The sequence below is a fragment of the Haliotis rufescens genome, unplaced genomic scaffold, assembly GCF_023055435.1.
Source record: "Haliotis rufescens isolate VD_foot unplaced genomic scaffold, xgHalRufe1.0.p SCAF_14, whole genome shotgun sequence".
Taxonomy (NCBI): Eukaryota; Metazoa; Mollusca; class Gastropoda; order Lepetellida; family Haliotidae; genus Haliotis; species Haliotis rufescens.
Window position 1 is genome coordinate 21,406,622 of NW_025963824.1, and position 21,917 is coordinate 21,428,538.

General features: G+C 41.9%; 1 protein-coding gene across 1 annotated transcript in view; it reads left to right on the forward strand.

Moving 5' to 3' along the window:
• The first annotated feature begins 12,370 nt into the window (after positions 1-12,370).
• The window catches only part of LOC124116682 (mitochondrial coenzyme A transporter SLC25A42-like), a 46,951-nt gene continuing 37,404 nt past the window's right edge, over positions 12,371-21,917 (forward strand). The window contains exon 1 of the mRNA XM_046478122.2: positions 12,371-12,497. The gene's annotated coding sequence lies outside the window, so the exon portion shown is untranslated. The remainder of the gene's footprint in view (positions 12,498-21,917) is intronic.

The window sequence follows — 21,917 nt, forward strand, 5'->3', positions numbered from 1 at the left end:
GATGAATGAAGCGTTATGTGTGAGTGTTGTCATATACGCCACGCTATGGTGGCCGCTGATAAGATGAATGAAGCGTTATGTGTGAGTGTTGTCATATACACACCGCCACACTATGGTGGCCGCTGATAGGATGAATGAAGCGTTATGTGTGAGTGTTGTCATATACGCCACGCTATGGTGGCCTCTGATAGGATGAATGAAGCGTTATGTGTGAGTGTTGTCATATATACATCGCCACACTATGGTGGCCGCTGATAGGATGAATGAAGCGTTATGTGCGAGTGTTGTCATATATACACCGCCACACTATGGTGGCCGCTGATAGGATGAATGAAGCGTTATGTGTGAGTTTTGTCATATATACATCGCCACACTATGGTGGCCGTAGATAGGATGAATGAAGCGTTATGTGCGAGTCATTTCATATATACATCGACACACTATGGTGGCCGTTGATAAGATGAATGAAGCGTTATGTGTGAGTTTTGTCATATATACATCGCCACACTATGGTGGCCGTTGATAGGATGAATGAAGCGTTATGTGTGAGTGTTGTCATATATACATCGCCACACTATGGTGGCCGGTGATAGGATGAATGAAGCGTTATGTGTGAGTGTTGTCATATATACACCGCCACACTATGGTGGCCTCTGATAGGATGAATGAAGCGTTATGTGCGAGTGTTGTCATATATACATCGCCACACTATGGTGGCCGTTGATAGGATGAATGAAGCGTTATGTGCGAGTTTTGTCATATATACATCGCCACACTATGGTGGCCGTTGATAGGATGAATGAAGCGTTATGTGCGAGTTTTGTCATATATACATCGCCACACTATGGTGGCCGTTGATAGGATGAATGAAGCGTTATGTGTGAGTGTTGTCATATATACATCGCCACACTATGGTGGCCGCTGATAGGATGAATGAAGCGTTATGTGCGAGTGTTGTCATATATACACCGCCACACTATGGTGGCCGCTGATAGGATGAATGAAGCGTTATGTGCGAGTGTTGTCATATATACATCGCCACACTATGGTGGCCGTTGATAGGATGAATGAAGCGTTATGTGTGAGTGTTGTCATATATACACCGCCACACTATGGTGGCCTCTGATAGGATGAATGAAGCGTTATGTGTGAGTGTTGTCATATATACATCGCCACACTATGGTTGCCGCTGATAGGATGAATGAAGCGTTATGTGTGAGTGTTGTCATATACGCCACGCTATGGTGGCCGCTGATAGGATGAATGAAGCGTTATGTGTGAGTTTTGTCATATATACATCGCCACACTATGGTGGCCGTTGATAGGATGAATGAAGCGTTATGTGTGAGTTTTGTCATATACGCCACGCTATGGTGGCCGCTGATAGGATGAATGAAGCGTTATGTGTGAGTTTTGTCATATATACATCGCCACACTATGGTGGCCGTTGATAGGATGAATGAAGCGTTATGTGCGAGTGTTGTCATATATACATCGCCACACTATGGTGGCCGCTGATAGGATGAATGAAGCGTTATGTGCGAGTGTTGTCATATATACACCGCCACACTATGGTGGCCGCTGATAGGATGAATGAAGCGTTATGTGTGAGTTTTGTCATATATACATCGCCACACTATGGTGGCCGTTGATAGGATGAATGAAGCGTTATGTGTGAGTGTTGTCATATATACACCGCCACACTATGGTGGCCTCTGATAGGATGAATGAAGCGTTATGTGTGAGTGTTGTCATATATACATCGCCACACTATGGTTGCCGCTGATAGGATGAATGAAGCGTTATGTGTGAGTGTTGTCATATACGCCACGCTATGGTGGCCGCTGATAGGATGAATGAAGCGTTATGTGTGAGTTTTGTCATATATACATCGCCACACTATGGTGGCCGTTGATAGGATGAATGAAGCGTTATGTGTGAGTTTTGTCATATACGCCACGCTATGGTGGCCGCTGATAGGATGAATGAAGCGTTATGTGTGAGTTTTGTCATATATACATCGCCACACTATGGTGGCCGTTGATAGGATGAATGAAGCGTTATGTGCGAGTGTTGTCATATATACATCGCCACACTATGGTGGCCGCTGATAGGATGAATGAAGCGTTATGTGCGAGTGTTGTCATATATACACCGCCACACTATGGTGGCCGCTGATAGGATGAATGAAGCGTTATGTGTGAGTTTTGTCATATATACATCGCCACACTATGGTGGCCGTTGATAGGATGAATGAAGCGTTATGTGCGAGTCATTTCATATATACATCGACACACTATGGTGGCCGTTGATAAGATGAATGAAGCGTTATGTGTGAGTTTTGTCATATATTCATCGCCACACTATGGTGGCCGTTGATAGGATGAATGAAGCGTTATGTGTGAGTGTTGTCATATATACATCGCCACACTATGGTGGCCGGTGATAGGATGAATGAAGCGTTATGTGTGAGTGTTGTCATATATACACCGCCACACTATGGTGGCCTCTGATAGGATGAATGAAGCGTTATGTGCGAGTGTTGTCATATATACATCGCCACACTATGGTGGCCGTTGATAGGATGAATGAAGCGTTATGTGCGAGTTTTGTCATATACACATCGCCACACTATGGTGGCCGTTGATAGGATGAATGAAGCGTTATGTGCGAGTTTTGTCATATATACATCGCCACACTATGGTGGCCGTTGATAGGATGAATGAAGCGTTATGTGTGAGTGTTGTCATATATACATCGCCACACTATGGTGGCCGCTGATAGGATGAATGAAGCGTTATGTGCGAGTGTTGTCATATATACACCGCCACACTATGGTGGCCGCTGATAGGATGAATGAAGCGTTATGTGCGAGTGTTGTCATATATACATCGCCACACTATGGTGGCCGTTGATAGGATGAATGAAGCGTTATGTGTGAGTGTTGTCATATATACACCGCCACACTATGGTGGCCTCTGATAGGATGAATGAAGCGTTATGTGTGAGTCATGTCATATATACATCGCCACACTATGGTGGCCGTTGATAGGATGAATGAAGCGTTATGTGCGAGTGTTGTCATATATACATCGCCACACTATGGTGGCCGCTGATAGGATGAATGAAGCGTTATGTGCGAGTGTTGTCATATATACATCGACACACTATGGTGGCCGCTGATAGGATGAATGAAGCGTTATGTGTGAGTCTTGTCATATACGCAATACTATGGTGGCCGTTGATAAGATGAATGAAGCGTTATGTGTGAGTTTTGTCATATATACATCGCCACACTATGGTGGCCGCTGATAGGATGAATGAAGCGTTATGTGTGAGTGTTGTCATATACGCCACGCTATGGTGGCCGCTGATAGGATGAATGAAGCGTTATGTGTGAGTCTTGTCATATATACATCGCCACACTATGGTGGCCGTTGATAAGATGAATGAAGCGTTATGTGTGAGTTTTGTCACATATACATCGCCACACTATGGTGGCCGCTGATAGGATGAATGAAGCGTTATGTGTGAGAGTTGTCATATACGCAATACTATGGTGACCGTTGATAAGATGAATGAAGCGTTATGTGTGAGTTTTGTCATATATACATCGCCACACTATGGTGGCCGCTTATAGGATGAATGAAGCGTTATGTGTGAGTGTTGTCATATACGCCACGCTATGGTGGCCGCTGATAGGATGAATGAAGCGTTATGTGTGAGTCTTGTCATATATACATCGCCACACTATGGTGGCCGTTGATAGGATGAATGAAGCGTTATGTGTGAGTTTTGTCATATATACATCGCCACACTATGGTGGCCGTTGATAGGATGAATGAAGCGTTATGTGCGAGTTTTGTCATATATACATCGCCACACTATGGTGGCCGCTGATAGGATGAATGAAGCGTTATGTGTGAGAGTTGTCATATATACACCGCCACACTATGGTGGCCGCTGATAGGATGAATGAAGCGTTATGTGTGAGTGTTGTCATATATACATCGCCACACTATGGTTGCCGCTGATAGGATGAATGAAGCGTTATGTGTGAGTCTTGTCATATACGCCACGCTATGGTGGCCGCTGATAGGATGAATGAAGCGTTATGTGTGAGTTTTGTCATATATACATCGCCACACTTTGGTGGCCGTTGATAGGATGAATGAAGCGTTATGTGTGAGTTTTGTCATATACGCCACGCTATGGTGGCCGCTGATAGGATGAATGAAGCGTTATGTGTGAGTTTTGTCATATATACATCGCCACACTATGGTGGCCGTTGATAGGATGAATGAAGCGTTATGTGCGAGTGTTGTCATATATACATTGCCAGACTATGGTGGCCGCTGATAGGATGAATGAAGCGTTATGTGTGAGTTTTGTCATATATACATCGCCACACTATGGTGGCCGCTGATAGGATGAATGAAGCGTTATGTGCGAGTGTTGTCATATATACATCGACACACTATGGTGGCCGGTGATAGGATGAATGAAGCGTTATGTGTGAGTCTTGTCATATACGCAATACTATGGTGGCCGTTGATAAGATGAATGAAGCGTTATGTGTGAGTTTTGTCATATATACATCGCCACACTATGGTGGCCGCTGATAGGATGAATGAAGCGTTATGTGTGAGTGTTGTCATATACGCCACGCTATGGTGGCCGCTGATAGGATGAATGAAGCGTTATGTGAGAGTCTTGTCATATATACATCGCCACACTATGGTGGCCGTTGATAGGATGAATGAAGCGTTATGTGTGAGTTTTGTCATATATACATCGCCACACTATGGTGGCCGCTGATAGGATGAATGAAGCGTTATGTGCGAGTGTTGTCATATATACACCGCCATACTATGGTGGCCGTTGATAAGATGAATGAAGCGTTATGTGTGAGTGTTGTCATATACGCCACACTATGGTGGCCGGTGATAGGATGAATGAAGCGTTATGTGTGTCTTGTCATATATACATCGCCACACTATGGTGGCCGTTGATAGGATGAATGAAGTGTTATGTGTGAGTTTTGTCATATATACATCGCCACACTATGGTGGCCGCTGATAGGATGAATGAAGCGTTATGTGCGAGCGTTGTCATATATACACCCCACACTATGGTGGCCGTTGATATGATGAATGAAGCGTTATGTGTGAGTTTTGTCATATATACATCGCCACACTATGGTGGCCGCTGATAGGATGAATGAAGCGTTATGTGCGAGCGTTGTCATATATACACCCCACACTATGGTGGCCGTTGATAGGATGAATGAAGCGTTATGTGTGAGTGTTGTCATATATACACCGCCACACTATGGTGGCCGGTGATAGGATGAATGAAGCGTTATGTGTGAGTGTTGTCATATACGCCACACTATGGTGGCCGTTGATAAGATGAATGAAGCGTTATGTGTGAGTTTTGTCATATATACATCGACACACTATGGTGGCCGTTGTTAGGATGAATGAAGCGTTATGTGTGAGTGTTGTCATGTATAAAGACCTGATTTTTGGACAACGGTCTGGGGATAAAATCAGGGTGCGTAACCCTCATCGGATCATGGTGGAGGACTCCTGACCCAAGCTACCACAAAAGACCGCATCGTCTACACCAAGCGCCGCATCCTCTACATTACAATCACGGTCTGCCTGTAGACACGGTGCCCTTTGGGTACAGAGACTAAACAATTTTTATGATTTTCTCAACGTTGTGTTAGCTGTTGGCGTTTTATCTTGAAGACATGCGTGTTCGGAGAGAGTGCCATGCACTGTTCACTTCAATCCGTGAAGCCATGGAAGAAATCAACAACGGTCAGAATAGTGGAACGAAAAAAAATGCAACCAATGAGAAGCTAGGGTTTTCGACCAATCAGAGGCCCGCACACACCCTGTACGGGTCTCTGATTGGTCGAACAGTGGTTGTGCTTTCTCTCCCATGGAACAGGCCTTTTCCTGTGGAAAAGAAACACAACGTCTGTGCCAAACTGGGTTGTGTGTGGGCCAGAAACCAACCAATGCGAAGGTCGGGTTCTTCACCAATGAGAAGCTTGGGGTTTTATCCAATCAGGAAGCAGGGTTTCAGTTCCTTAAATACCACAGACGTTCTCTTGTCTTCACTTTTCTGCTGCTGTCCAAGAAGCAACATCATGTCGTCTCGATACAACTGTCTGAGGTGTCAGACCGACAGTCACAGTTACCTGTACTGTCCCATCTTCCCCAGGCAAGAGAGTTAACTGACCTTAAAAGTCCAGTTTCCACCCTTGCTGAACTAGGCTGGAATTACTGGGCAGTGGCTGTTACTAGTTATGTTCCCCCCTGAGCCTCTCCTATGGACCAATCAGATTCCACCTCTCGTATCACTTGCGTTTGCGTCACACAAAATGGTGGCGCCCAGTCAGGACGATCTGATCGATAATCAAGATCTATATTGTGATAAAACGGGTCTTACATCGCGAAATGCATCAAATCACGTGAGCACCTTGATTAAAAACATGAAAAGATTTGGAAAATATCTGCTGACAACGAGTTGGCGGTGCATATGCTTTGCAAATCCGGCAATCGACCGAAATCTGCACGACTGTTCACGAACTTGATTTCGATTTCGGTGCGCGATTTTGATTGGACTATGCATAGACTCGTTAGTCCAGCCAAAATGTAACGACATAATACCAGTCTAGTTCGGCAAGGATGGAAACTGGACTTTTGTCGTCAGTTAACTCTCTTGCCTCGGGAAGATGGTACTGTCCTGAAGTGACATGTACCGAGTGTCACACTCAAGGTCACCGCCACTATGTCTGAGACGAAGACAAACAGTCAAGGTCAAGGTAAACCAAGGACAACAGTCAGCAGATCAGGTCAGAACAGCAGAACAGTCAAGCCGTTGGCCATTTCGCTGCAGATTGCCCAGAACCCCATAAGAATGTCGACACAACTGACACAAGTGCTCCATCTCATAGAAGACATGCATAACAATGTCCGTACCCTAAAAGAAAAAACATCACACATCTCTATGCGGATGTTACAGCAAGCCGAGGCAAAAGAAAAAACGACAGAAGCCCCTCAAGAAATCCCCCTTCAAAGCTCCGGCGACGTCATCATTCCGAGGAGGAGTGAGTGAGTGAGTTGGGTTAAACGCCGCTTTTAACAGTATTCCAGTTATATCACGGCGTGTCAGCTTTTATATGGGAGGAAAGCCCGAAGTGTCGCAGGTATCAGACGTTTACCACTTCGGTAAAACCCACGAGCACGGGTATGGTGCTGACAAACCTAGAAACATAATCGGGGCGCACCGGGATTCGAACCTACGATCATAGATTTCTGGCGTGTCAAAGGGACGCAACTCTGCACAGCGAATCGCGGCGCTTTAGACGACTGGGCCACCCGTGCACAGGGATACACGAGTAAAACACCACGTATGTCTAACTAAACGTATGTTTGTAGTCACGAGTGACTACACGTTTGCATGTATACACGAGTGACAACACCTATGCATGGATTAGCGAGCGACACCACGAATGTCTGTCTAAACGTATGTTTGTAGTCACGAGTGACACCACGTTTGCATGTATACACGAGTGACAACACCCATGTATGTATACACGAGTGCAAACACCTATGCATGGATGGGCGAGCGACACCACGAATGTCTGTCTAAACGTATGTTTGTAGTCACGAGTGACACCACGTTTGCATGTATACACGAGTGACAACACCCATGTATGTATACACGAGTGCAAACACCTATGCATGGATGGGCGAGCGACACCACGAATGTCTGTCTAAACGTATGTTTGTAGTCACGAGTGACAACACGTTTGCATGGATACACGAGTGACAACACCCCTGTATGTATACACGAGTGCAAACACCTATGCATGGATGGGCGAGCAACACCACGAATGTCTGTCTAAACGTATGTTTGTAGTCACGAGTGACAACACGTTTGCATGGATACACGAGTAAAACACCACGTACGTATATAATCACGTCACCATACCCAAGAGGAAATGGTGGTGGTGGACATGTCTCCCCGATAAAGAGGATCGAAATGCAACCAATCAGAATCTAGGGTTTTCGACCAATCAGAGGCGCTCTGATTGGCCGAACAGCGGGTCGTGCTTTCTCTCCCATGGAACAGGCCTTTTCCTATGGAAAAGAAACACAAGGGTCGGGCCGGTTTGGAAAACCTAGGCTCAGACCAAGCACCGGAACGGTCCAATCGGCGCTGCGTTTTGGACCCATCAGAGCGCAGCGTGTTGGACCCATCACCGTGCAGAGATTTTTCGACCTAAACCAGAAATAGAAGCCTCTGGACAAGGCTCCGGCCAAGTCCAAGCAGAATGAGAAACAAACCCCGACCCCGACCCCGACCCCGACCCCGACCCCGGCTCCGACCCCTTCTACACCACGTCTGGTCATGAAAGTCAGGCCGCCCAGGAGGAAGCAGTCCCCACCAGTCCCCACCATGGAGATTGAGGAGACCCTTCCCCCGACCCCACAGCCCTCCGCCGCAGCAAAAGACCTTGCTCCCCTTGAATCCAGAGGGGAGGAGCCTTTCCGCTCGCCGGGGGCCACAGGGCATGGAAAGAAGAAGAGGAAGAGGAGAGGGATCTCCTCTCCCGACACTCCCCTACGCCCGACCCCAACGCCAAGTCTACGGAGAACCTGACCGCTACAACACCAATCCCCACCCTCAACAACAGCCAAGTCCAGACCGACCCGGTCCAGGAACCAGAAGTTGAGGTAGACCTCCGTCTTGAACTTAACCGGTAAGCAGACCTCATCCTGTAACAGCACCAAGCACACCCGACCTCTACCAAGGTCTCTCTCTAGAGGAACATAGCCTAGCCAGGAGGCTCCTGGGAAGGCATCGCCAATAGAAAGCAACGGGACCAGTCACTACACAAGCTCGCCAGCCGACGCGTGCCTTCCACCGCTCGACCCACATACATACATCGAGAGGATTCAGTTTCACTTGTGAAAAATCATCGCATCGAGAATGGCAGTGACTGATGGTACGGATTCTTGTGGACCCAGGAGTGATGGTACGGATGCTTGTGGGCCCAGTAAGCCGCCGACGCCACCCCATCAAACTTTTGATAGAAGACTAGTCTCGTTTGAGGCGTGGCCGATGCAGATGAGTCAGCCCGCTGAAGGGTTGGCCCATGTGTTCTTCGTGTACACAAAGCATACCGATAGCGTGTGCTGCTTTCAATGCGGCGTGCGGCTGAGAAGATGGGCGCCCCACGACGATCCTTGGGATGAACACCTCAAGTAGTCACCCCACTGTGCCTACCTCAAGATGACCGGAATGGTGAGACACAAGAAGAACGTGGAGACAACTACTTTCTGGCACTATCTGTGCGAGAATGCGAATCAGAGCAGCACGAACGAGGAAGCTTTCCCCCAGGATGAAGTTCCAGATTCCGTTTCCGTTCCCGTTCCCGTTCCAGTGTTGGTGGTTTTTCTTCTCCAAACGGCCCTTTTCAGGGCCACCCAACTCTCCCGAAAGAACACTTTCATCATTGCTTTGCCAAAAAACACAAAAAAGAACCCTCCTCCTCCTCCTCACTCTGCTTGCCAACCCTGCCAACCCAATGATAGCCTTACTTACTTAAGTTGAGGATTTTACGTGCGCTTTTTATATCCTCCTCCTCCTCGCCATCTTGGAGGCGCACGCCTTCCCGGAACCGAACGTGCCGTGATCTTGAAGGCGCACGCCCTCCCGGAACCGGACGTGCCGGCATCTTTGAGGCGCACGCCTCCTGGAACCTGCATACACTAGGGGGAGAGAACCCACTTTCGGTAGGGGAAGATGACTCCGGCTGGCTTGGCGGCCAAAGAGCACGCTTACACTACTCACATGTTTTGTAGTATGGCTATGAAAGTTCTTAATGAAGACGATATTTGTTGCTATTGTGGGTTTCTTCACCAGATCAAGTCTGGACTATACCACAGAAAGACACTGTCACCACTACAGCAGATTCTCTCGGATGCATATTGGGAAGGTTCATGGACACAGAGCAAGAGTGAGTGAGTGAGTGAGTTGGGTTTAACGCCGCTTTTAACATTATTCCAGTTATATCACGGCGTGTCAGCTTAATGTGGGGGGAAAGCCCGAAGTGATGCAGGTCTCAGACGTTTACCACTTCGGTGAAACCCACGAGCACGGGTATGGTGCTGACAAACCTAGAAACATAATTGGGGCGAACCGGGATTCGAACCCACAATCATAGGTTTCTGGCGACACAGAGCAAGAACGGTCGCCAGTTCCTTGGTGTTGATGACGGTGCTCCTGATACTGCTTGACCTTCTCACAGACCCCTACACTCTCTACATGGATGGTATTTTTATCAGTGTCCAATCTTGTGGCTACAGCGTGCTTCATTACTTTGTTGCGTGGCCACATCCTGTTTGCTACTGACTGTTGCCCAACAAATCCAGAACCACCCATATGCGCCTGTTCATCTCTTGAAAGGTGTCCCTCCGTGAACAGTCGGTGTAGAGCCAACCCCAGACTGCATTTAGACGGACGTCGAAGCTGACAACCACTATGGTAGACTAACACGCCCGCTTCCCTGCTCGGATCTGGAACCATCATCTCATTGTTGGTCCTCGGACCAACAACTAACTTAAAGACTTTCATGGACGTCTGAAAAATAAAACAGCATCTACGAGTTCCCGATGCAAATAAAAAAAGGTTGAGGCTGCAGACAGAGCCAAGTGGCTGCGGATGGATCATACTGTCACATCTCGCCCATGACTCAGCCTCTATCAACTCAGTGAACAGGACCATGCATCATGCGACTAAGGATCACCTCCACTGCGGACAGAAAACCCCACTTGAGTTCCAGGATGCTGCTAGTCGACTTTTCAAGGGGAATTGAACTGAACATTAAAACAAGAAAATGAGGACTATATCAAACTGAACTCTAAATCCAAATGTTTTGATAAACTCAAGAAAAGAAAGACTATATCCCCAGACTATATGATAATATGTGTTTCACACACCAATTGTTGTTATTCTATATATGTTATTAAAATATATAATCTGTCTATACCTGGTCCAGTTCATTTGTATAAGAGGTTACTAAGTGGCGACTAGAACCACTAGACCCCGACGTGTTTAAGACTGTTGGCGACATGGGATGTAGGCCGGTAGGGAACACACTGTTGCAAGATTATAACACGATCAAGCACAAGACTACTGACATTTGTGACGAGAGGAACTGATTACCTTCATGGGGAAGACTAAAGATGGAATACGATGATTTTTTCTGAAACCCCATTAAATGAGCCTTTTCTACTACTAGGGCCTTACCTCTGCATGTGGTGTTGTATGCCGAACATCTTGGTCGCATGGACACTCCTGTTCATATTCTTAAAGGTTTCAAACGGGTGGATCGTTTCTTGCATTTGGCAATGTCAGTGGGCCCTGGTCCTTTATCATACTTTGTCTACTTACATGAACAACTGTAAAACACTAATCAAACATAGTTCACATTCTACTACCACTCAAGTGGAACAAAGAAACGAGAGGACATATACTTCCACACATTAACACAGCATTGTGCCCCAAACTGCCATGTACTTATCAATATCATGTCATATGATTCCATACCATCCCCATGCACCTGTCGTTTTCCATCTGCACATTAATTGAAGGAACGCCACACGTGAACCCTTGTATTTGTCATGAGCACATTTAGTAGCGACAGATGTTAGATCTGATTGCCTCAAGTACAATAACTACATTTAAATACATTACTCGTGGTCGCAGGGACGCTACAGAACATTACTAGGATACAGGGTTAGGAGAACCACACAGGTAGGTAAACATATTTTCGCGCTTGAATTCCTAGCCATAAGTGTATGACAGGACTTGCAGATGGGGCAACATGGTGAGGTGGTCGACTAAGGCGCCGCAATTAGTTTGCAATCGACTCTGAAGTTACTCTGTACCAAACACCTGGTGTTATCGTCCCTGAAGTGACCCTGTACCAAGCGCTGTATGTGTTCTATACTCTGAAGTGAACCTGTACTAAACGCTAGGTGTTCTTGTCTCCAAAGTGCAACTGTACTCAAGGGTCGCATGAAAGTGGCTAGATACATGTCTGTTGTGAACATAAAATGTTTACCTGTAAACTGTATTCCTGTCAGCACTTTGGAATAAAAATATACAGGTGTCTATTTTGTGTTTAAAACCTCTTAAATGAAATACAATTGACAAAAACAGTACGTTTATCTATAATTCGTAATTGTCTTATTTAATAATGGTTGCGCTTTCTTAAAAAGTTGTCATACATCTTCAATAACCTTTTACGTTTCATTTCCACATTGCGATTTTTTAAGTTAACCAAGGGAGGTAACTATCAATTACTCGTGTTTGTTTATGGCTGGAAGAAGTGACTATACGGAGATTTGATATCTACGACCTCCAGGCTTGGATTCACTGAAGGCATCGAAGATACAATCCAAAAAGTAATGTCCTATGATTATTTTTATTGGCTAGCTATATGATTAAGTAGGATATCTTTTTTTCACATTAGGACGAAATAAGAAAGAAGTTACGCTGAGAATGGTAAATATCGGCTGAATATGTAGCCTAGGCTGATAGTGATATATAGGTAAGTCGACTTATAACAAGAGTAAATTTATCAAATGAAACACTTATATTGGTCGGCGGTCTCAACTTGCAAAACAGGTGTTGTAATGAACTGTTAAATGCATCTGATGACGTGGATTTAATGCAGCTCTTGCTGGAATTTACGTGTTTTAAACAAGTGAAATGCAGACATTGATCTATAGGACTACAGGCCTAGCGTGTGCTTGGTACAAGGTCCAATCGCGGAAAGAAAGTTAGTGGGACTACGTCTGATTGTTTGGTCACGGATGTCAAGGCATGATGATGAATGGAGAGACCGACCTATCCATAAGTTCCCGTCAAACACGTACACTACACAGGTGTTCATATGCATGATTTGACCTGAATTCAGAATCATTGAGTTGGTGTGTGCAGCCATTATTGCCCGTTGAAAGGTTATGAGTAGATTTAACAGATGACTTGAAACCATAATCTGATTCAGACTGAATTTCCATGTTTTACACAGGTCTTGAAGTAGCCTGAAATTCAGACAAGATCCCTTACCAAGGCCTGATATTTAACAAACATGTTATCTTGTTTACAATGAGTAATCATGTCCACTTATGGTTTTATGTTGATTTTTCCAACTATCCCATTTATGCATTGGTGAAAATAGTTCTTTAAGGTGAGTACCATAGCCTGAAAATGCAGAAACAGCCTGAAAAACTTGCACAAAAAAATATAAATTTGTATCACTGATTAAATCTTTATTGATGTATTTTAGTAACTCCTGTAGTTTACATTGGAGGTTATGTTTTCATGTGAAAGGGTTCTTCTAAAAATGCATTTAATGTCACTGGCTATAAGTTAGTTTACATTGTTATAAATTAACATGTTTCATAATAGAGGAGCTCAGGTTTTTTATATCTGAGGCCCATTAGATGTCTCGGTTTTCATTAGGATCATGATAAGGACACCATCTCCATGATTACAATAATCCTTAAATTCTGACATACTTGTTTGTTCTCAAATTGTAGTTCTCCATTTGCATTTGATGGTGTTAAAACATAACTTGGCCTACCTTTAGAATTGAGCACCACATATGTTGCTATACCCTATGGTACCATTTGTGAAATGTTGTTGCAAGGTACACCATGGTACCTGTAATGTCAGCATGGCAACAGGGTTGCTGGGGTCTTCAAGTGGCTCCTTTCAGTGATCTATCATTGCTACATGCAATGCCAATGTCATTGAACAAACCTGGCGATGTTGAGAGTTTTCAATAATTTAAAAACTAAATATCACCTCCGGCAGTGTATCTAAATCTTATAGCGGGTACCAGTTTAGGAAATTATTTTATTTTCTTCATATTTTGTTTCAACTTACCATATTTGACATAATAAGCGCCCATGGCGCTCTCAAAATTAGAAATAAGGGTCTCTTATTAGAATATTATTTTGGTGAAAAAAAAAAGAGTTGAAAGATAAATTTTGTGGTTTATGTTGACAGCCTGAAATGATTATGAACGACAGATATATTTTTCTACAATTTAATTGCCCATAATTAAGGGTGCATATAACACGAGTGCGTATTGTACATGAATAAATAAGTCTTGTGAACATTGATCAATCGGAAGGGGTGCTAATTGGGATTGTTCACTTTCCAATATATTTGCAAATTCTGCCCTGGGCGCTTATAAGAGCGGGGCGCTTATTACGTCGAATACGGTAATTCATGCAGCTGAAGGGATTATATTTAGATAACTAATGATTCAAATTTTAGCTGTATATTTTCTGTACACAATAACAGCAATAGCACAAGATGAAGTGTCTACAGCAGGTTCACTTGCTACATTGCTCAGATATGACTCCAAAGTCCACTCACCCTCACGGCATCAGTAGCCATGCATATGCCTTCCCCAGTACTATGATCCATGTTAAAGATCATTAAGATGAGAAGTTGCAGTGCTGAATTCTGGAGGTACTCCAATAATTTTCATTCCTGTACTAATTTGCATGATTTCATTGACTAATTGAAAAACATTTACCCACAATGCAGATTAATCATGATTATAATTACTACTTTGCAAACATTATCACAACACTTATATTGACACACAAAATATGTTATATTTTTGTGTGCTGGTTCCATTTGACATCTGTGGTGCATCAGGAATGTTCTTTACACATTGCACCCATATGGAGAATCAAAGCTTTAGCCACTATACTGCCCTTTTGTGGACAAATATAGGTATTTTATAATTATGCTTCAGCTATTTTATCTTACGTTTTACAGATAAAAGGGGTTGATAAATGTTACCCAAATGCATGTAATGTATCAATGTAACTAAATTTTGTTTGGAAGAAACCCTATCTCATTGAAATCTGATCTTAGTTCTCGCTATTGTAAACAAAGATCTGAGGACATCACATTTACGGGTTACATCAGAACGACCTTTCATCCGACCAATCAAAGCGTCGCTTACCAGATCATGAAAGTGACAGTTGGAATGTGTTTTCTAATCATGCAACCTGGAAAACGTTAACATGGGGAATTCCAAACGACAATTATGGCCCAAAAGTTTTAATCGATTTTAATCGAGAACTGTGAAATCGTCAGGTTGAAACGAAAGCTGCTTTCTAATTGGCTGATGTCAACTTCTTGTTAGTCATTTCAGTGGTCAGTCAAAGTTCGCGAAAGGGCATTTTGACGTGATCCGTAATGAGATGTCCTTAGATCTTTGTTTTGTGGCAGCGAGAACTTAGATATGATTTTAAGGAGATTGGAAGAAACCTTGAAAATTAATTTTGCTACACTGACAGCAATGTTCAAAACAGTTATCAGCCTGTTATCCTGTGACCATTATAGACTGTCAATATGAGCCATATAGCGACCATATTAACAATGACTAATGGTGTCTCTTTGTTATAGCACACATTAACTGTTGTGAAGCATTGTCCATCCCCTGTCCTGCCATACATCTGTTGTATCTTGTTTGACATATCCCATGAAGCTGAAACACTAGATAATCCTAGCAGCAGTGCTCACAGGATTCCTTTCTCGCTTCAAACATGGCTGCTTCAGCATCCATATTGAAAATGTCAATTTGGCCCATAAGCATGCTGGGACCTGTTTTCTTTGCTTTTGAAAAAAGTGTGGTTTACAATTATAGAGTGGCAGCGGCAGTACCCGTCCAGCGGCAGTAGCCAGACACTCACCAAACATTTATTTATAGCTAATTAGGTAAACCAATAATATCCAAAATTAACAGGCCTGCATAATCCTCTTCCTGCAAAGACCATTTAAACATACGTCTGCCAGAGATAACTTTCTATACAAACCGTCCGGGATCCACCTTTCTTACATTATTGCTAAGCAATATTGTTTCAGGTTTTAGGCAAGTGTATTCCACACGACTCATTTTAGACGACCTTTGGTGTATGATAGGACTTTAAGTGAATGTAACAGCATTCCACGAAAGACGATCCCTCAAAAAACACTAAATAGTACTACATGTATTAAAGCTGTGTCTGGATACTACCTTGATGAAAAACAGTTGTAAGGGAGTACACAGAATTTTTTTAAAGAAGAAGACAAAGTCGTCAATATCCCCCACAATGGTAAATACTTGTCGTGAATAAATATGTGAAACTTGTTGCCATGGAAACTAAAACAATATTTAAGCTGTGGTTGTGTATTGAGGTGACATTTATTAAATCAATTTATTTGTTGAGTCAGTCAATCAATCAATCACCCTGTAACAAATATATAAAATGATATACAATACATACTATAACATTCAAAGACACGACTGCATATTGATTATATCATACTTAAAGCAGTCACATAATCCATTCATGTAACACATACAGTTACATATCACTAGTTCATTGTAGATAACTTATATTCAATTTGCAGGACTTTCAAATCAGTAATACATATATTAATTGTCTCTTATCATAACTGAATATATATCAGATACACACTATATAGTTAGAAGAATACCAGTCATTAATATATATACCTATTAATACCAAGAATAGGAATATATATAAAATGCTGCCACGTTGTGTTTCATTATAACACATAGATAATACATATAAATTCATACATAAGTGAGTGATAATTAAAGGATGTGTGACACCGGGATGTGTCTATTAACCTACATCATGAGTGTAGGATTATGTCATTCTTATAAAAAGTAAATGACTATCATACTTGAATATATACATACTTATCAATCATGGCGACCATTATTTTAAGTTATAGAAAACCAACTTGTACTTCAATCCTTATATTCAAAACTACCAATCAAATCATGCTCTTACACATACATGCATGTTAAACACTTTATACTGATAAAATAGAAGATATCTTGATTATTTGATATAAATAATAGATAAGCATTTACTATACTTTACATTATTGATAAAATATTTATAGATATAGTAGAATTCTTTTTAGGAAAAGATAATGTAAATAACAAACCTGAGCTACTTGTAGTCCATGTCTTGTCTGTGCAGGGTTATAAGCAGAGTGACTATAAGTGTGTAAATGCTAGGGAAGAAAGCTGTAGGTAGATAATGTTAATCAGCTAGGGTGGTGAAAGCTATTGTATTGACAAGCAAGAGAGTTTGTGACAAAGGAACAGGAATAGACTAACCTATCCACCCTTCAATAAAATGGACCAACTGCTTGGACTCTTAACCCAAGCATATACATCTTATGCCACAACTAATAAAGATATAAAACTACTTGAAATGAAAAAGCTAAAACTATATTCCTAAAACCTGTGTACACAATATCCTGTTACAGCAAGATAACAATGAAATCTTTATCTGCATATATATCATAATAGATACTCAGATGTCTACATACTACTTACTAATATATTAAAGTGGATTTTCTTCAAAAATGTTCTAATACATGTAATAGTCTGGGTGTAATTATTTAAGAGTGCATTTTAATTTTTCGGATTGTTTTTAAAATCTATAGAATCCATTCCTATTTTTGAGATCTACTGATGTAGTTTACAATAACATGTAGGAAGTGAGCCCACATAAACCTTCATTTGACCTTGAAAATTTAAAAACGTCAGTTGAAGCAGTCACTGCTCGCGAATTGTGTGTAAAGAAATCAGCTGAATCCTGTGTTGTTCACCAAAGTAACTCTGTCATAAAATAAAACAAACAGTGACAATGGAATATGAAAACGATTAGGAGGATCAAATAGCCCAGTGGGTTATGCAAATTTCAAAGATTGGGTACAGTCGTGCTAATATAAAGGCATTATAGTGTTGGTCATATGTCAGATATATCAATACACATATACCTGTATACAAGTATCTATGATTTATAGAAAACTATTACAAAGTTGCATCTTACATCGATATAAGTTACCTGAACACGATTATATTGCAGCATATGTATGATGTGTACGAGATACAGCTGAAACACTTCTCGTTATTGTAAACTTAATATACTTGTATAGTTTCTTTCTCTCGATAGGTATCACATTTGTCACGTGATACCACTTCCATTCATGATGACAGATTTAGTGGATACACACAGATATGATGTCATGAAATGACAAGTAGTTTCAGATATTGCTGGCGCTATGGTTGTTTATTTAACAAGACAGTTACTGACTATTTTAGCCTGATGTTTAGGGACAACATAATTATCAGTATAACCCCATTTTACACCGAGAGGATGATGGCCTCAGTGAACTGGAGGCAGTGTCCAAAGCTGGACTGTTTTTATTGTCTTTGCATTTTGGCTGAGAGGCATATAATCCAAGAGCATATTAAATTTCTGCTGAATGCCAGGGTTGATTGAGATAACAGTTGGTGTTAATTCTATGATATTAATTTATAATGAGATTAACACATCTTTACCGTGAGTTACATGTGATATTATTGTTCAGATTTATTGTTTACTGCATCTGTTCATTTGATGAATCTGTCTGAGCCAGCTGCATCAAAGTAAGCATCTGAAATATATCCAGTCAATTATGACAGGTCATGTTCACAATGAACTGTATGTTTCAATGTCTCCATTACATTCTAATCTGTTTCCATGTATTTTGCAATTTTAAAAAAAACATGTGAAGTGTCTGACTACTGCCTCTCTGCTGTTTGGGAACAGCTGACTGTGTCCGGGTCCTACTGAAGCTGTTGTTAGGCTAATAGTATCCAGATTAGGCTGAGCAAGACGTTCTTTGTCTGTTGGTAAATTTTGAAACCACGAGCAATTGTCTCGCTTGGTATCAGCAACTTCCCAATCAACTCTGACGATAAGTTTGTGAGTTGTATCGCGAGGACGGATATGTGTCTGGGTACTGCCTCCCCAGCTCTGTTACCTCTGGGCAAAGTCAGGTGGTCAATTTTTTAATAAACACGATAAAAACAACTCATTTTATTATGTTGGTCTCTTTTGTAAACCAACTAGCTAAACATAAATTACCTTACTCCGCCATTTCTTAATACATTATAATGAAAATATATTATAATTGTTAACTAAATATCGATCAATTATTGATAAAAATCGGAGAAGTAACTGAGCAACAGCAAAAAAAATGATATTTCACTCCACTGGTGAGTGGTGGCACATTTATGACATTAGTGACAATAACAAGTCTGTTTTGGTAAATCTAAACTTTATTTCATCACAATAGATTATGTAAGATATTATCAATGACACAATTTTCATATTAATAATTGACCCATGAATAACCGGGGTAGAATAGGTCTTCAGCAACCCATGCTTGCCGTGAAAGGCAACTATGCTTGCCGTAAAAGGTGACTATGCTTGTCGTAAGAGGCGACTAACGGGATCGGGTGGTCAGACTCGCTTGACTTGGTTGGTGCATGTCATTGTATCCCAATTGCATGGATCAATGCTCATGATGTCAATCACAGGATTATCTGGTCCAGACTTGATTATTTGCAGACCCCTGTCTGTGCGGCATTGAACAACAAACAAAGAAACATATTGATAATTGTTAATATTTCTTCCAATAGACTATAATTCTGATTATCAATCTTTTTTGCTAGCCCTAATTTTTGCATGTTTTGAATTTTAAGATCATCCGATGTTCATCCTTGCATGCCCCTTTAGCTACATGATCTAGGTGTACTGCTTTTTGGAAATCTCCTTTGAGATATGATGTCTTGGTTTACCATGTTTATGAAGCTGAAATTTGTATAATATTCTAACTACAGAGGTGGATCATTCTTTTCTGTGTCAGTGGACATAGTGACTTGCAGTTATTATTGTTGGTAAGTCACAAGGCATGGTGTGCAAGTCAGAGTTTTCAATAAGGGACTGGTCATTTGGTGTATGGGAGAGATTTGGATGGGAGAGGGTTTGTGTGTGAAAAAATGACACAAATCTTATTCTAACAAATGAAAGGTTTATATAGGAACTGGTCATCAAAATATGATATAGTCCTAAAACCAAGCTCGGTAATATGGGTTTCATTTGTGTTGTGTATTTGAAGTTTTGCCAGGATTTTACCATGTTTAACTTATCTGTGACCTTCATGGACAACTACCAAGGAGACATGGTTAAAGTAGAAACCTCTATTGCCTCAACCTGGCGGGTGTGTATGTCTAAGTTATGCTGTGTAGGTGGTTTACTCTGTTACGTTTGGTCTTCATTCCCGGGATATGATGACCATGCAATCTCAGTCAGGTATTGCAGATATTTCACAACATATAATATACAACATTTATTCTTGATATTGAAGCTGTAATTTGTGTACACTGTCAACATATCACATACAGTGAGAGCACAATTCAGATGTGATTTATATTATGACCACAGCAACTGAACTTGTTGACTGTGTGGAAATGACATTTTGAACCATAAAGAGCAATGTGAGTACATCAGCTGGTATGTATCAATGTGAAATACATAATACAGTGACTACGACATGTACAAAGGTTCTTTGTCTATTATGATATTGTAAAAGTGTCCCGTAGTCATGTAAATATTGCAAATATTGGCGAGGATTCAACATGATCAAGTGAGCTTCAGTGGGTTGTGGTTCTGTCCTTATGTCAGATTTGTTTCTTGTCTGTGTGAGACTATGTGATGTCTGGTTTATGCCCCAAGTCCATGGTCCTGGTGGCTGCAACATAACCTCACAACATTTCCCATTTGTTGTTAAACGCCGCACTCAGCAATATACCAGCTATATAACGGCGGTCTGCAAATAATCGAGTCTGGACAAGACAGTGCAGTGATTGACATCATGAGCATCGATCCATGCAATTAGGATACAATGACATGCATCAACCAAGTCAGCGAATCTGACCACCCGATCTCATTAGTCACTTCTTACGACAAGCATAGTCGCCTTTTACGGCATGCATGGGTTGCTGAAGACCTATTCTACCCCTGATCTTTACGGGTCAGCCTAAAGAGTGGTTCAAGGACAAACCTCACAAGCCTGGAACATGAAGACCTGGGTGTATCAGGATGGTTGTTATGAAGACCTAGGTGGAGCAGGGTGGTCATGAAGACCAAGGTGGGAACTGTGTGGTTGTCAAGGAGACCTCTGTGGGAGCAGGGTGGTCATGAAGACCTAGGTGGGAGCTGTGTGGTTGTCTTGGAGACCTAGGTGGGAGCAGGGTGGTCATGAAGTCCTAGGCAGGCCTCAAAGTTGCGACTAAAACGGTTGCCAGTGCGACCTTAATTTCAATTTGTCTAAAATTTGACTAAAATTCAGAGGTCGCCAAATGGCTACCTTGGAAAATATCTTGTGGCAACTAAATTCTATTGCTCACATAGATCTGCGTAGACACAAATTTTCAGACACACCATTTTCTCGATCGCCAGTGCTGTCACAGTCGCAATGGAATGCATTTACCGTACTCATCGTTTGTTTCATTAATATTCCCATAGCACACTGCAGCATTACGAGGGATTCAGTTTTGTAAACTCTTTCAATGCCGAAGCCTCGAGTCCCCGGACACTGTTGGCCGGGAAACTGGCCAAGCCGTAGTCACGTCAAAATAGTATATATAATTTAATGAACCTACCTGTCATATTATGCATTTATTAAATCTGTCACATTTCACAAGGTCTGAAATGTGTATTCCATTTCAATTTATAATTTTTTATCGATAGATTAAACAAATGTCCACAATTTCCCACAATGTTATTGAAAATAAAATTCTCGGACACACAGTTCACTTCAACAACGGGGTCGACATCAAACATGTCAAAGAGCAAAATAAAGACGTTTGAAGCAAATCTTTAAATATATTCTACTAAGTAATGAAACAATCAGCAAAAAATATTTCTAAAAGT